Below are 13,533 nucleotides of genomic sequence, written 5' to 3'. Positions count from 1 at the left end.
CTCTAGAACATAAGCAAAACGATGGCTGTACTTTCAAGTACCAGGCCTATTGTTCCATATTCAAAACAATAATCAAAGATATGCCAAGACTTCAAAGCAACATATTTGGTTAAAACAACAACAACAACAACAAATGCTGGTTTACTAAGTTAGAGTTTTTCTTGATGATAAAGTTATTATAAAATTGTGAATGTATTTAAAGTTCTAGAAAACAACTTGGACTCTGCACAAACTATGACAAGCCACATTCTCAGATCGACCAGTGAAATTTTATTTATTTTACATTCTAAAAGACGAACTACTTTCAACTGATTTCCAACATGGAAATCAACAGATCTGGAAAACTGAATGAGATGTAGATAAAAGTCAAGAAAAATGAAAAACAAACAAACACCAAAAACTGGAATTCAGTAGCACCGAGTAAAACAGATGACACTTTCTAAGTGCCCAAATGGAAGAAGATTTACTTATCTCAAAAGCACTAGGATCTTATTGCTATAATGGCTATTGATTCCATGAGAGCTCTTGAGAGCTCTCTTGGAATATTTCAGACTAGAGTCAAGGATCACATACAGATGAGAGGAAACTATATTCAGAGGTGTTGAGTGATTGTTCTAAAGCTACAATGCTCAAATATCAGATATTGCTATAAAATCACAATAATGACATTTATTAGCATTGCCACGTCATTCACAGATTGCCCCGTGGTCAAAATTTACTACTTCAATGAAACATAAGAAAAAAACCAGGCCCTTCACACACAGTTTATGCAAGTATTTTATAGATACCATTGACTGAGAGGAATAGGCTATAAGGAAGAGCTAAAAATTGTAATGCTTGTAAATGGACTTAATGGTATGATTATCTGTCTAGCATGCACAGAAAAGTAGATGTACAAATGAGGTAGTTGTATAGTGGTGGTCTGCTGGACCTAAGTACCTAAGGAACATTTTCTTTAACTAGATTTTTAAACATTAAGAAATATTCACTAACATATTACCAATACGTCAAGGATCTGCCTTTTTACTTAAATTCCTTGAAGGCTTTGAAGCAAAAATTAAGGGAACATCTAGTCCAAATCTTTTGTTTTCTAGATTAGATAACTAATGAAAGAAGTTTTCACAAAGAGATGTGCCCAAGATCATACCCCTAGCATCATCAGTGATCTAAGTTCTCCTAGTCCAGGGCTCTTTCCACAACACAATATTGCTTTCTCATAATTCATCACCCTATACACTTGGTCTTCTTTTCCATCAATACTTAGCAAGCCAGATAAATAAGATGCATAAGAACAAGGACTATTAGGAGATGGGCAGACCTAGAAGCTTAATGAGGTAGGCAAAGATGAATGGTAGCACAAAATATCATGGAACATTCCACACAATTTTGAGTTCCAAACAAAAAGGAGGGTAAGGGCCCTTAAAAAGGCTCAAGTCCATCAGAAAAGACCGCACATGGACAATGATCAGTATTTCGGGAGTGGTAACTGTTACCCTGACAGATGACTACTATGTCTTAATTAGAGGTTATCAAAATAACATTGATTGCACCTTGGGTAACAATAAATTAAGTTCAAGTTTACACTTTTAGTTCTAAAGTTAATTTAGCATCATTTTAAAAGAGTTGAGGGCCTCTATTTATAATGAAACAAATCAACACTCAGAAAATGATTATGTTGGCAGTATCCCCACTTCATAGATAAGGAAACTGAGGTTTAATAATTTGCCTCAGATTACCAAATGTTCTTTACTGAATGAGGAATTATTCATAGTTATGGATCTTAATAGGATGGAATGGCTCAAAGGACTGTCATTTTCTAGAAGTATATAGCTATTACAACCTTGATTATTGCGTTTTTTTTATGAAGTGCTTAGAAATATATTATAGAATCACAATATTCAGCACCAAAATAGAAATGGTAAATGTTCTCGAAGTAGTAAAACTAAAAAATCTATATGGCTATCAAACTAGTATAAATGTAGGAACTTATGCCTACTGCCAGAAACTTAAGATTGATCCAAATCATCTTTAAATTTCTGAATCGTTTTTTTTATTCTTTTGAAATGACTTCTATTGAGTATATCTTTAAAATAAAACTATAAATTCTAAACTTTAACATAAAAGTCTAGGATAAACAATGAACCTACAGTTGATTAGTAAAAGATACTGTTAATCTGAGCCTCAGTTAAAAATTCAACTTAGGGCTGGCCCCGTGGCTTAGCGGTTAAGCGCGCGTGCTCCGCTACTGGCAGCCCGGGTTCGGATCCCGGGCGCGCACCGACGCGCAGCTTCTCCGGCCATGCTGAGGCCGCGTCCCACATACAGCAACTAGAAGGATGTGCAGCTATGACACACAACTATCTACTGGGGCTTTGGGGGGAAAATAAATAAATAAATAAAATTATAAAAAAAAAAAAATTTCAACTTAAAGTCAAAGAAAAAAATACCAACAGTAACAAAATAAACCAGTAACAGTAACAACAACCCATTACATTACTAGGTGTCCCATACTGAATGGAAGTTGATAGCTGGCTCAGTAGTCTTTAAAAAAAAAAAAAAAAAAAGGCATTAAAAAACCCTGTCAAGTGGAAGGCACAGCAATGAGAGTATTTTTTGTTTCAAACTTTGTTTTATAAATAAAAATACTGCTAGTTAAGATAAACTATTTTAGCAAGCAAACAAAAAATACACCCTGTGCTTGTACAACTGGAACATAGCAGTAGTTGGATGTAATCATAATATACAGTGTTCAAAATGTAAGTGCAGAGCAGTAAACACAAAAGTTTCAAGTAGGTGCTTACTAGGTCAACATTCAGCAGGGTGATCCAAAGACTAAAGGCATTCATTCACTACTGGACAAAGTAAAGGATAAATGTAACCTCTTTCTCACTAAAGTACCAATACTTGATGAAGAATACGGTATTGATCAACATTACCTGTTGCAAAAAACAATGAGCTGGACTTCTGTATTTCAAGAGTGGGGGCTGGATAAAAGAGAGGCAGTTACTTGCTTAGACATTAGTAGGAGTGGAAATAACATTCCCTGGTAACTTGAAAAAAATCTTTCCTTATAAATAGGTCAAATTTACCAATTATAATGGCCATGCAAGGGGCAGAGTTATAAACCCAAAAACAAGTACAAAAAGTTCAGAGGAAGTGTATTTCCTTGAAGTCCAAACTCAATCATTTTCTAGATTTAGCTCAAATTGTTCCCAACATGAATCATTTGGAAGAGCAAATATGAAACTGATTTTTAAATAAATAAACATATATATATAGTCTTGTAAAATGATGAGTAAAATAAGCAACCACAGAGAGGCAATCCCTCAAGTATATTGCAGAATCTAAAAACACATGGCCTCGGTGCCTTTACCCTCCTTTCTACAAAATAGGATGAACGTTCTATATATATTCCCTCAGTCATCATTTGTCTTCAACATGAAGTTTTTGAAAATGGTTGGGGGTGGGGGGAAAGGAGGATTTTTTTTTTTCCCCCCCTAAGAGAAAGTTGACAGAGACTAGTGGATTGATTACTTAAATGTGCATCTCAGACATTTAGTTTCTATTATTAAGTCCCCTGGTATCAGTGAGATTTTTAAAATTGAGATCCAGGAAACTATCCAGAACTTGACAGCTCATGATAAATGAGAGGTTTTAAAAAGTGGAATCACTGGAGATTATAATTTTTAAAGAAAGATTCATTGCTCTCAATTTCTGGAGATACCTTAAATCTTTGGCTCGTTACTATTTGGTAGTCCTTCTGGGCAAAAAAATTTTTTTTTAAGAAACATCAACCCACACATCTATGGACAGCTAATCTTTGACAAAGGAGCCAAGAACATACAATGGGGAAAAGAAAGTCTCTTCAACAAATGGTGTTGGGAAAACTGGATAGCCATATGCAAAAAAATGAAAGTAGATCCTTACCTTACACCATACACAAAAATTAACTCCAAATGGATTAAAGACTTGAATGTAAGACCTGAAACTGTGAAAGTTCTAGAAGAAAACATAGGCAGTACGCTCTTCGACATCGGTCTTAGCAACATCTTTTCAAACACCACATCTGACCGGGCAAGAGAAACAATAGAAAAAATAAACAAATGGGACTACATCAAACTAAAAAGCTTCTGCACAGCAAAGGAAACCATCAACAAAACGAAAAGACAACCTAACAATTGGGAGAAGATATTTGCAAACCATACATCTGATAAGGGCTTAATCTCCAAAATATATAAAGAACTCATGCATCTCAACAACAAAAAAACTACCAACCCAATTAAAAAATGGGCAAAAGACCTGAACAGACATTTCTCCAAAGAAGATATACAGATGGCCAACAGACACATGAAAAGATGTTCAAAATCACTAACTATCAGGAAAATGCAAATCAAAACTACAATGAGATATCACCTCACGCCTGTCAGAATGGCTATAATTAACAAGACAGGAAACAACATGTGTTGGAGAGGATGTGGAGAGAAGGGAACTCTCATACACTGCTGGTGGGAGTGCAAACTGGTGCAGCCACTATGGAAAACAGTATGGAGATTCCTCAAAAAATCAACGATAGAACTACCATATGATCCAGCTATTCCACTGTTGGGTATTTATCCAAAGAACTTGAAAACACCAATTTGCAAAGGTACATGCACCCCTGTGTTCATTGCAGCCTTATTCACAATAGCCAAGACTTGGAAGCAACCTAAGAGCCCATCAAGGGACGAATGGATAAAGAAGCTGTGGTATATATACACAATGGAATACTACTCAGCCATAAGAAACGACGAAATCCAGCCATTTGTGACAACATGGATGGACATTGAGGGTATAATGCAAAGTGAAATAAGTCAGAGGGAGAAGGCCAAATACCGTATGATTTCCTTCATTAAGTAGTAGATAATAACAACAATAAACAAACACATAGGGACAGAGATTGGATTGGTGGTTACCAGAGGGGAAGGGGGGAGGGTGGAGGGTGAAAGGGATAATTCGGTACATGTGTGTGGTGATGGGTTGTAATTAGTATTTTGGTGGTGAACATGATGTAGTCCATGCAGAAATAGAAGTACAATGATGTACACCTGAAATTTTTGCAATGTTATAAACCAATGTTACTGCAATAAAAAAATAAATAAATAAATAAATTAATTAATTAATTAATTAAAAAAAAAGAATATAAAAAAAAAAAAAGAAACATCAACTCTCACATACTTCATGAACTACAGTCTATTTAATTATTCACTCAGCACTGAGCTTGAAAAATTTTAAGCCCTTGCTTTTGACATTTTCTTGACAGCAATGTTTGAGGTCAAATTCTCTCTTACCTATTACTGCAGATACTCTAGAAGCCTCAGGAAACTTTCCAAAGTGAATATCAGAATACAAGTAATATAGAAAACTTAACTCCCCCCAATTCCAATCTTACATCTACCTATTTCTCAAGGATTTTGAATTCAAGAAATTCTAGGTCCTCATTCTGAAGAAATGCAAACAATCCTACAAAGCTCATTACCAAAAATAAGTTGAGTTTGCAAAATAAAACATTCACTCAAAAGGCTAGTCTAGAAAATTGCTTTGTTACTGTAAATGATAATTCTAAAGGTCTACTCCTAATGTGGTCATTGTATCCAGTGAGGGACAGGAAGGAGGGTAGAAGAGCATAAAAAATATGAGGCAAAGTTCCTTATTTTAAAAATTGGAGGCAAATATACAAAAAATTGTTAGAGAACACAGGATATGTCCCAAGAGTTCATTTTGATCTACTATTTCAGGTATTCCAGCTAAAGATTTTTGGATTTTATGACTATAACATAAAATACAGCTGCAAAAGTCAATCCAAAAGCTATAGGTAACTCAATACACTGTTACTGCAAAGAAGTCTGATTTGAAGGAGCTCTACCTTCAGATTTTGGCTAGGAAGGAGGATTTCAGCATCATTACAACCTCATCTGTTTTCTTTCTATGGAAAGTCTAATATTGAGCCATGAAATGCAACTTACTAAGCACAGGTAATAGTACTTGAAAATTGCTTTCAAAAATACTTGGTCATAACCTGCCATTTTAGAAATCTGACAACGGTTTTAAAGTGGAAGTCCATGAAAAGAGATGTTTATCAACCTCAAAAATCTGGTTTTGTAAAGAAAAAAAAAATCTATTTTTGTGAAACTAGCTTTTTCAAATGAATCATCCCTTAGATCTAAAGTTCAGTATTACATACTGTACTGGATTGAATAGTATCTCCTAAAATTCATCTCATTACCTCAGAATGTGATCTTATTTGAAAATAGGGCCTTAATTTGTAATCAAATTAAGATGAGGTCATACTGGATTAGGGCAGGCTCTAAATCCAGCGATTAGTGTCTTTATAAGAGAAAAGTGAGAGAGATGTGGACACTGAGACACAGAAACACACAGGGGGAAAAAGCCATGTGATGATGGTGGCAGAAGTTGGACTAAAGCAACTGCAAGCCTAGGAACACCAAGGATTGCTGGCAAGTATCAGAAGCTAGGAGAGAGGCATAAAACAGATTTTCCCTCAGAGCTCCACCCTACTGATACCCTGATTTTGGACTTTTGGCCTCAAGAACTGTAAGAGAATAAATTTCTGTTGTTTTCAGCCACTCATTTTGTGGGACTTTGTTATGGTAGCCCTAGGAAACTAATACACATACTGTTCCAATGGAATTTCCATCCTAAGTTTTAGGAGGCATTTCACCATCATAACAGAGTAGATAGATAGCTCTTTAGAGATAACAGAAATCAAACTAGTAACCTGAACATTTGATGTACGTAAGGGCATGCAACATAGATGTCTTTCACAATGGCACGACTTTTGCAAACTACAATGTTAGACCAAGAAACAATGTTACCATGCAAATCCAAAGCAAGAAGGTTGAATGTTTTTGTCACATCCGATTCTCAACAGAAATTTCTTTGTAAAACTCCATGAAGATTCACAATGAACGCCAATCACAAAAATGCAGTGGGCTCTACTGCTTCCATCATAGCTGAAACATTGTTAAAGCAACTATCAAATTATAAAATACTACAGCCTGATGGAATGTCTTTTCATTTAAGAAAGGGTGGATTAAAAAAGCCACTTGCTCAGGTTAGTAGGTTTCTTGCCATGTGTACAGACTTGCTGCATTTCTGCCCTTCTCCCCACATTAGGGAACACTAAACCCTAACCTGCAGATCAGCATCATGCCAGGTCTGGGCCCCTAGGTTTACGAGAAACCATAAGAAACTAGTTTAGCAGCTCAGCATCAAGTTAGTCTTTATGCTGCTCCCATTCTGGTGTTTGACTTTCACTTTAGCAATACTTTTATCTGATTCTTAATAATCAAATTCCACTAATCTCTCAGCCCCTCCACTCACTCGAAAGCAGCCTAAATCTCTGTGTTGTTTCTCTATTGGGTAACTCCAAATACTTTCAAAAGTGAAGGTCTGAGCGTGAACCTTATTTCCCAGGTCTCAGTCTTAGACCCTTCTATCAATTTCTACTGTTCCCTGAGGTCACCTGATAGCTCACACCTGGGCTTATAGTAGGGGATCTCTGATGCCATGCAGACCTCCCTGGTATTGATTCCCCATCTAGACCTCTACTGATTACCACCTTTTGCCAAAATACCCTGTCCCTCTGCTCTGCCTACATGCCAGGGAGTGACACTTACCTTCAATCTCCTGCAAACCGACTCTCCACACACCTGGGCTCTTTTCTATTGCCTGTTGCTAGGAATGTGCCCTGTCCTCAAGGGCCTGGATTCCAAATCCTTGTCAGGCACGTTCAGCCACTCCAACTTCATTACTGACACTATCCTTCTCAGTAATTTAGCTTGTGCTAAATTGTGCTTTTTCATTAAACAAATTACATTGGAATTTTTTAAAACAAAATTTTTGATGAAAATTTGTTTTTATGTGGCGAGAGCAGTAATGGCCAGTAAAGCAGTCAACATTTCCTGAGCATCTACTATTGTCTAACATAGTTTTAAGAAGGTAGCGTGTTTTAACTCATTTAATCCTCATAATAACCCTACAGAGGTAGGTGCTATTATCATACTTGTTTTACGGATGAAGAAACAGCAGAGAGAAGTTACTTGTCCAGGGTCACACAAGAATGTGTGTGGAGCTGAGATATAAATTCAAGTAGACTGGCTCCAGAACCTGTGTTCTTAATCACTATACTACGCATCTCCACCTTCCACCACCCCTGTCCCCACCCCTAATTCCCAATGTTGTTTTCAAATTTTGAGTCATTTCAAATTTATACCTGTTTAAGATCCTTTGGCAAATATTTCCAACTCCTCTCCTACCCCAGCCCCAAATTTGAGTCCCCACCTCTAATATGAACTCTTTGGCAAAATACATATTTTCATAGATTGAATTTTCTTACAATGATGTTTACCTGAACATAAAAGCAGGAAGTACAGGGTTTGACGCTCGGGAATTTGATTATTAAGTCAACAGTAAGTAAGTAAAATCCCCTGATCATTCACCAGATTTAACCTTCCACAAAGTGTAATCTAAACTATAATTGTGAGCTTTAGAAAGAGATGGACGGGAGACCGCTGGATCCTAGATTATATATGCCCCATTATTTCATCTAGAATTGTTTTGGACATTTATTGCCATATAGACTTATTGATTCACTTAAAGAGGTCTAGGATCTATTGTTGTCAGTGCCGTGGAGTTCATTCTGATTCCTAGTGAACCTGTGTACAGCAGAGTGGAACCCTGCCCAGTCTTTTTTGCACTATCCTCTCATCTTCCAGTGCTATAACAGACAATGCTCTGCTGCTATTCATAGGGTTTTCATGGCCATTTTTTTTCTGAAGTAGGTGGCCAGGTCTTTCTTCCTAGTCTGTCTTAGTCTGGAAGCTCCACTGAACCCTGCTGAAACCAACCACAGGTGGCCCTGCTGGTATTTGGTGGCATAGCTTTCAGCATCACAGCAACATGCAGCCACCACAGTATGACAACTGACAGATTATGGTGTGGTTGGTTCCCTGACCAGGAAAGGAACCCAACATGCAGTGGTGAGAGCGCTGAATCTTTTTGTTTTTTTTGGTGAGGAAGATCAGCCTTGAGCTAACATCTGATACCGATCCTCCTCTTTTTTGCCAAGGAAGATTGGCCCTGGGCTAACATCTGTGCCCATCTTCCTCTACTTTATATGAGATGCCGCCACAGCATGGCGTGACAAGCGGTGCGTCGGTGCTCGCCTGGGATCTGAACCTGTGAACCCTGGGCCACCGAAGCAGAGCACACGCACTTAACCGCTTGGAGAGTGCCGAATCTTAATCACTAGACCACAGGAGGGCTGGCTGCCTAGGCTTTGACCTGGTATAAAATAAAATTTAGCTTTGAAAAGTAGGCCTAGTCAATATGAATGAGAATCTTGAAAATGTGTGCATACATTTTGATATTTTATGACAATTAATTCATATAAGAGAAAAGAAATTGAGATTCTTTTCCGACATGAAGAGACAGTGAGGAGACTGGAGATGACGGGAAGATAAAGAGACAACAACCCAAGTCTCTAATTCGCAGCTGAAAACTGAAGTCTTAATAAAAAGTAAGAAAATCTGAAAGAAGACCTAAAAAGTCTAATGTCAAGTTCAAGGAAAAAGAGAAAGCATTAAACTAATTTATGGAGGAAAGTTTATCAAAAACAACAGAAATACAAATTTTAAACAGATAAAGAATACTTTTGTAAGGATACCAAAAGCATTTATAAATCCAAATAACAACTCTTCCAAGAAATAAATACTGCCTTCCCTAACATTACCTAATTAGAACCAAAAGAGATTGAATAGCATCTTTAGAATTTAAATGTGTTAGAGCTTAATAAGATATAAAATATTATTACATCTAGTCCTCCCCTCTCATTTCTCCATATGAAGAAACAGGTCCCAAGAGAGAATGTGACTTGCCAAAGTCTCTCAATTTATCTCACTCAAGACTTTTAACACTATCTAGAATAGCATATAATACACAGAGTGTAGTTCATGTGATCTGTCAATATAACATTTAAAATATGAATTGCATTAAAAATTTCCTTTAACTACAAGATTTGGCTATAAACTAATTTCAGAAGCTACTATACATTAAATGTTAACTTTTATGAAAAAGAAAAGTCACCTAATGCCTAAAGCTCCAATTTCTTGATTTTTAGGGGTCTGTAGGTATGTATTCAGGGTTAACAACATACAAAACAGATTTTTTGTGTGTGTTTTCATAAAAATTTAGAGTCATTTATACCATTCGTTAATAATGAGAATGCTTCTCTTTCAAGCTTTCACGGTAATTCACGAGAGTCAACTTTATGACTCAGCTTTTTGTGCCCACTCACACATGCCTGAAGGGTCCACTTTAATTGCTTGCTATATTTTAAATTCAGGCTTGGAGTAGGATTCTTGTTTTTCTGAGGCTCACAAAGACTAGACTCACAGCTTAATTCTATAGTGCCTATTTAGCTGGACTTAAAGCCTACGTCAAGTACTTTACTGTCAGATAAAAAGCAATCTTCATAGAGTTTAGTAATTTAAGTAGCTCTCCAGAATTTGGTAAATATTTTGTGTCTTACTTTTGCCTCTACTGTCAAGGAAGATACAACTGTAAAGTGCTGGAAAGTATTATTTTAAACATCTAAAAGGTAGTATGGATACCAATCCTTGGGGTTCATGGTTACAACGGGGAAGCACAAAGCTATGTACTATAATTTTCCAAAAACACCGTTTTCTTAGTCTTTCCCTCAAGGGAAAATAAAAGCATCCTGGAGTCCCATCTTAAAAGAAAAAATACTTAGGAATTAGCCTGGGGGTTTTTAAAATTAGGCTCTGAAAATAGCATGGCTCAAGGCTCAAGTCTACCCCCCAGAGACTTAGAGGAAAATGATGACTCTCCCAAACAAAACCCATTTCTCTGATTGATGCTTTGCTCACCTTATTTCTCACACACTTGGACTGTTTTCCCCTCTCATTTCTATCCATCCAAATCTTAATCCACAGTCCGAGGTCTTATTCAAAAGCCAACTCCTTCCATGATGGTTTCTCCAATCTCCTCCATCAGAATTGGCCTTTTTTTCCCCTTACTGTTCCCAAAGCACTTCGTCATAGTCTGTGTTGCTTTTAAACCGAGTATGGCTGTCTGTCTCAGTAACTGGGTCAACATCTTTTTCCTTTCTTCACTGTCCACTTACAGTTACTCAAGAAGGTTTATTAAACTGAGTGAGGTGAGTAGTGCTATTGACTCGTAATATCCCATTCTCCACTTGTCTCAGAATAAACTAGGGCAGAGGATCTACAGGAACCTTTGAAAATTGGGCTAATTGTGGTTTGATCAGAATGGCCAAGTACCCAAGATGGTTGAGGTAACGAATATTGTGACCTGCATAAGAAATATCTTACATTGACTGAAAAGTAATCACAAAAAAGAGTGAAGGTATAAAAAGAGCAATTTTTAAAAATCTGTACTTACTGCTATGTTTTGAGACCAGGTACAAATGCTACAAAAATGTCATCATCTAAAAACTACTAATCCAATCAATTAGCAAACACTAATTCAGCTGTTAGATAAAGGGCATAAAGAAATATAAGGCACAGGTCTAGGTCCTGCCCTTAAGGACTTTCCAGTTTAATCACAGAGAGAACTAAAACACAACCACATGGAAAGACAACCAATAGCAAAAACCAGTTTATGACAACTGCCAAATGAAAGATAAATGTAAGATATGCAAGAGTTGTTGAGGACTGCTGATGAATAGAATTTGAGATTAAGATAGTAAAGGAAGATTTCAGTGAAGAGATAAGGTCTGAATTTCTTCATGTATAAAATAAGGTGGTTTGAGCAGAGGACCTCTAGGTTTACCTTCCAGCTCTGAAATTTTATTGTACTTTTATCACATATTTATAGCAAAGACTTGATATTAACTGACCACCCCCAAATGGAGTTTTCTTTTTCCTAATCATTATGAAAGTAACAGCTTTAAAAAAAAAGCTGTCAGCCCCCAAATAAGCAGTATTTTCAAATTATTTTAAATATAAATATCCAAAACTGAATGTGACATATATCATAAGAGGGTTTGATATTTCATAAGATAACTTGAGTTTGAAGCTTTTTCCTTTATACCAGTTTTTTGGTGTGGCTTCCAAACTCAAAACAGGCTTTTAAGTGGATATTTTTCACACCTGAAAGATGTTATTTGAAATCATTTAATTTATTCTTGTCTCTCTGTGGACAGGAAGTGAGTAAACCTGCAAAAGTTCATCACCATTCTTAAAGCACTTTTTTCTTCTTTGTTCTTTTTAACTGTCATAGCTTTTATGCCTTGCAGTTAGTGACGGTCAAATGTATTCTGAAGCTCAGCCAAAGCTTTTATTCTTTAGGGTAAAACTCAAAACAAAGCAAATATTGGCTCAGTTATGACACTTGCTGTTCTAATACATTAATAGCCTATTGTTCACTGTGGTTGTCTCAACAAGATAATACATTGAAAAACAGCGTTTCCTGACAGGAAGTGAATTCCCACTGTGTGTCACAGGACCCTAGCCAAAAGCTGGGCTCCAAAGGAGAAACAGCAGTCCCTTCTGGGATTGCATAACAGACTAGAGTAATGATTAGACTTTTTCTTCTCTCTCTCTCGTTCAAAATGGCTTTCTGCTTCAACTCAAAGTACAGTCTATTTTACTGATTTTGCTATCATAGGACTGTTTTTCTAAAATGGTTTCAAAGGTTTCAGATAAAGTTTGCTCAACATCCTGTAGACAACAGTATCCTGTATATTTCTAACTATGGAGAATTTCCTTAGTCATAAATGCCACAATAGATGGGGTAACTTGACAAAAGATATCAGAATGTGTCATTAAGACATAGTGTGACCATTTTCAAGGTTAGTTTCATACAAGCAATCGTTTAAGTCATTATATGAGCTACGATAATTGTAACAGGTTTTTATATCTCAGATACATTTTAGCAGGCAAAAATTGAGACTCAATTAGTCTAAGCATCACAACTTTATTTCATTTAGAATTTGAGTAGTGAGAAAGTGATGTCACCAGCAGATCCACACACAGAAGAGTGTGCCTTCACAGTAATTGACACTGCTCTAATAAGACCTTAAGACCCCCTTTTTAAATACTGAAAATATAGTTTGTTTTCATCTATTTTCACAGGCTCAAATCTGAAGACCTTTTTCTACCCAGTTTCACTTACCAGTGGATATTTGAAAACTCCAACAATGGAAGAAATAGGAATAGTTGTCATTTTAGTAGATTCCAGCAAGACTGTCTCTGTCATCTGGGTACTCCCACCAGTACTTGGCTCCTAGAAGGTCTTCAATACATTTTGCTAAACTGAACCATATGTCAAACAATTGATATGACAATGAACATGGAATACCAGTAGTATAATTATCTAGCATTACGTGGATAATAAATAATATCTTGGGTTTTAGAGAAGTATACTTATTCAAGGTATGTCAAGCCTTCTGCCAATAAGGTAGGGTAACCAGCACACAAACACACAGACTCT

At 36.5% G+C, this 13,533-nt stretch overlaps 1 protein-coding gene across 4 annotated transcripts in view; it reads right to left on the bottom strand.

The window, feature by feature from the left end:
• ADD3 (adducin 3) overlaps positions 1 to 13,533 on the bottom strand; it is a 135,313-nt gene that overhangs the window by 42,833 nt on the left and 78,947 nt on the right. Inside the window, exon 1 of one of the 4 annotated variants that reach the window (XM_087432570.1) lies at positions 13,216 to 13,348. The exons of the other annotated variants lie outside the window; for them this stretch is intronic. The gene's annotated coding sequence lies outside the window, so the exon portion shown is untranslated. Of the gene's footprint in view, positions 1 to 13,215; positions 13,349 to 13,533 lie in introns of those variants that run through there. 4 annotated transcript variants of the gene reach the window in all.

This window comes from Ceratotherium simum, chromosome 6 (assembly GCF_057802395.1).
Source record: "Ceratotherium simum simum isolate JZ-2026a chromosome 6, ASM5780239v1, whole genome shotgun sequence".
Taxonomy (NCBI): domain Eukaryota; kingdom Metazoa; phylum Chordata; class Mammalia; order Perissodactyla; family Rhinocerotidae; genus Ceratotherium; species Ceratotherium simum.
The sequence above is the reverse complement of the archived record's forward strand: the minus strand, read 5'-3'. Positions and strand labels throughout refer to the sequence as shown.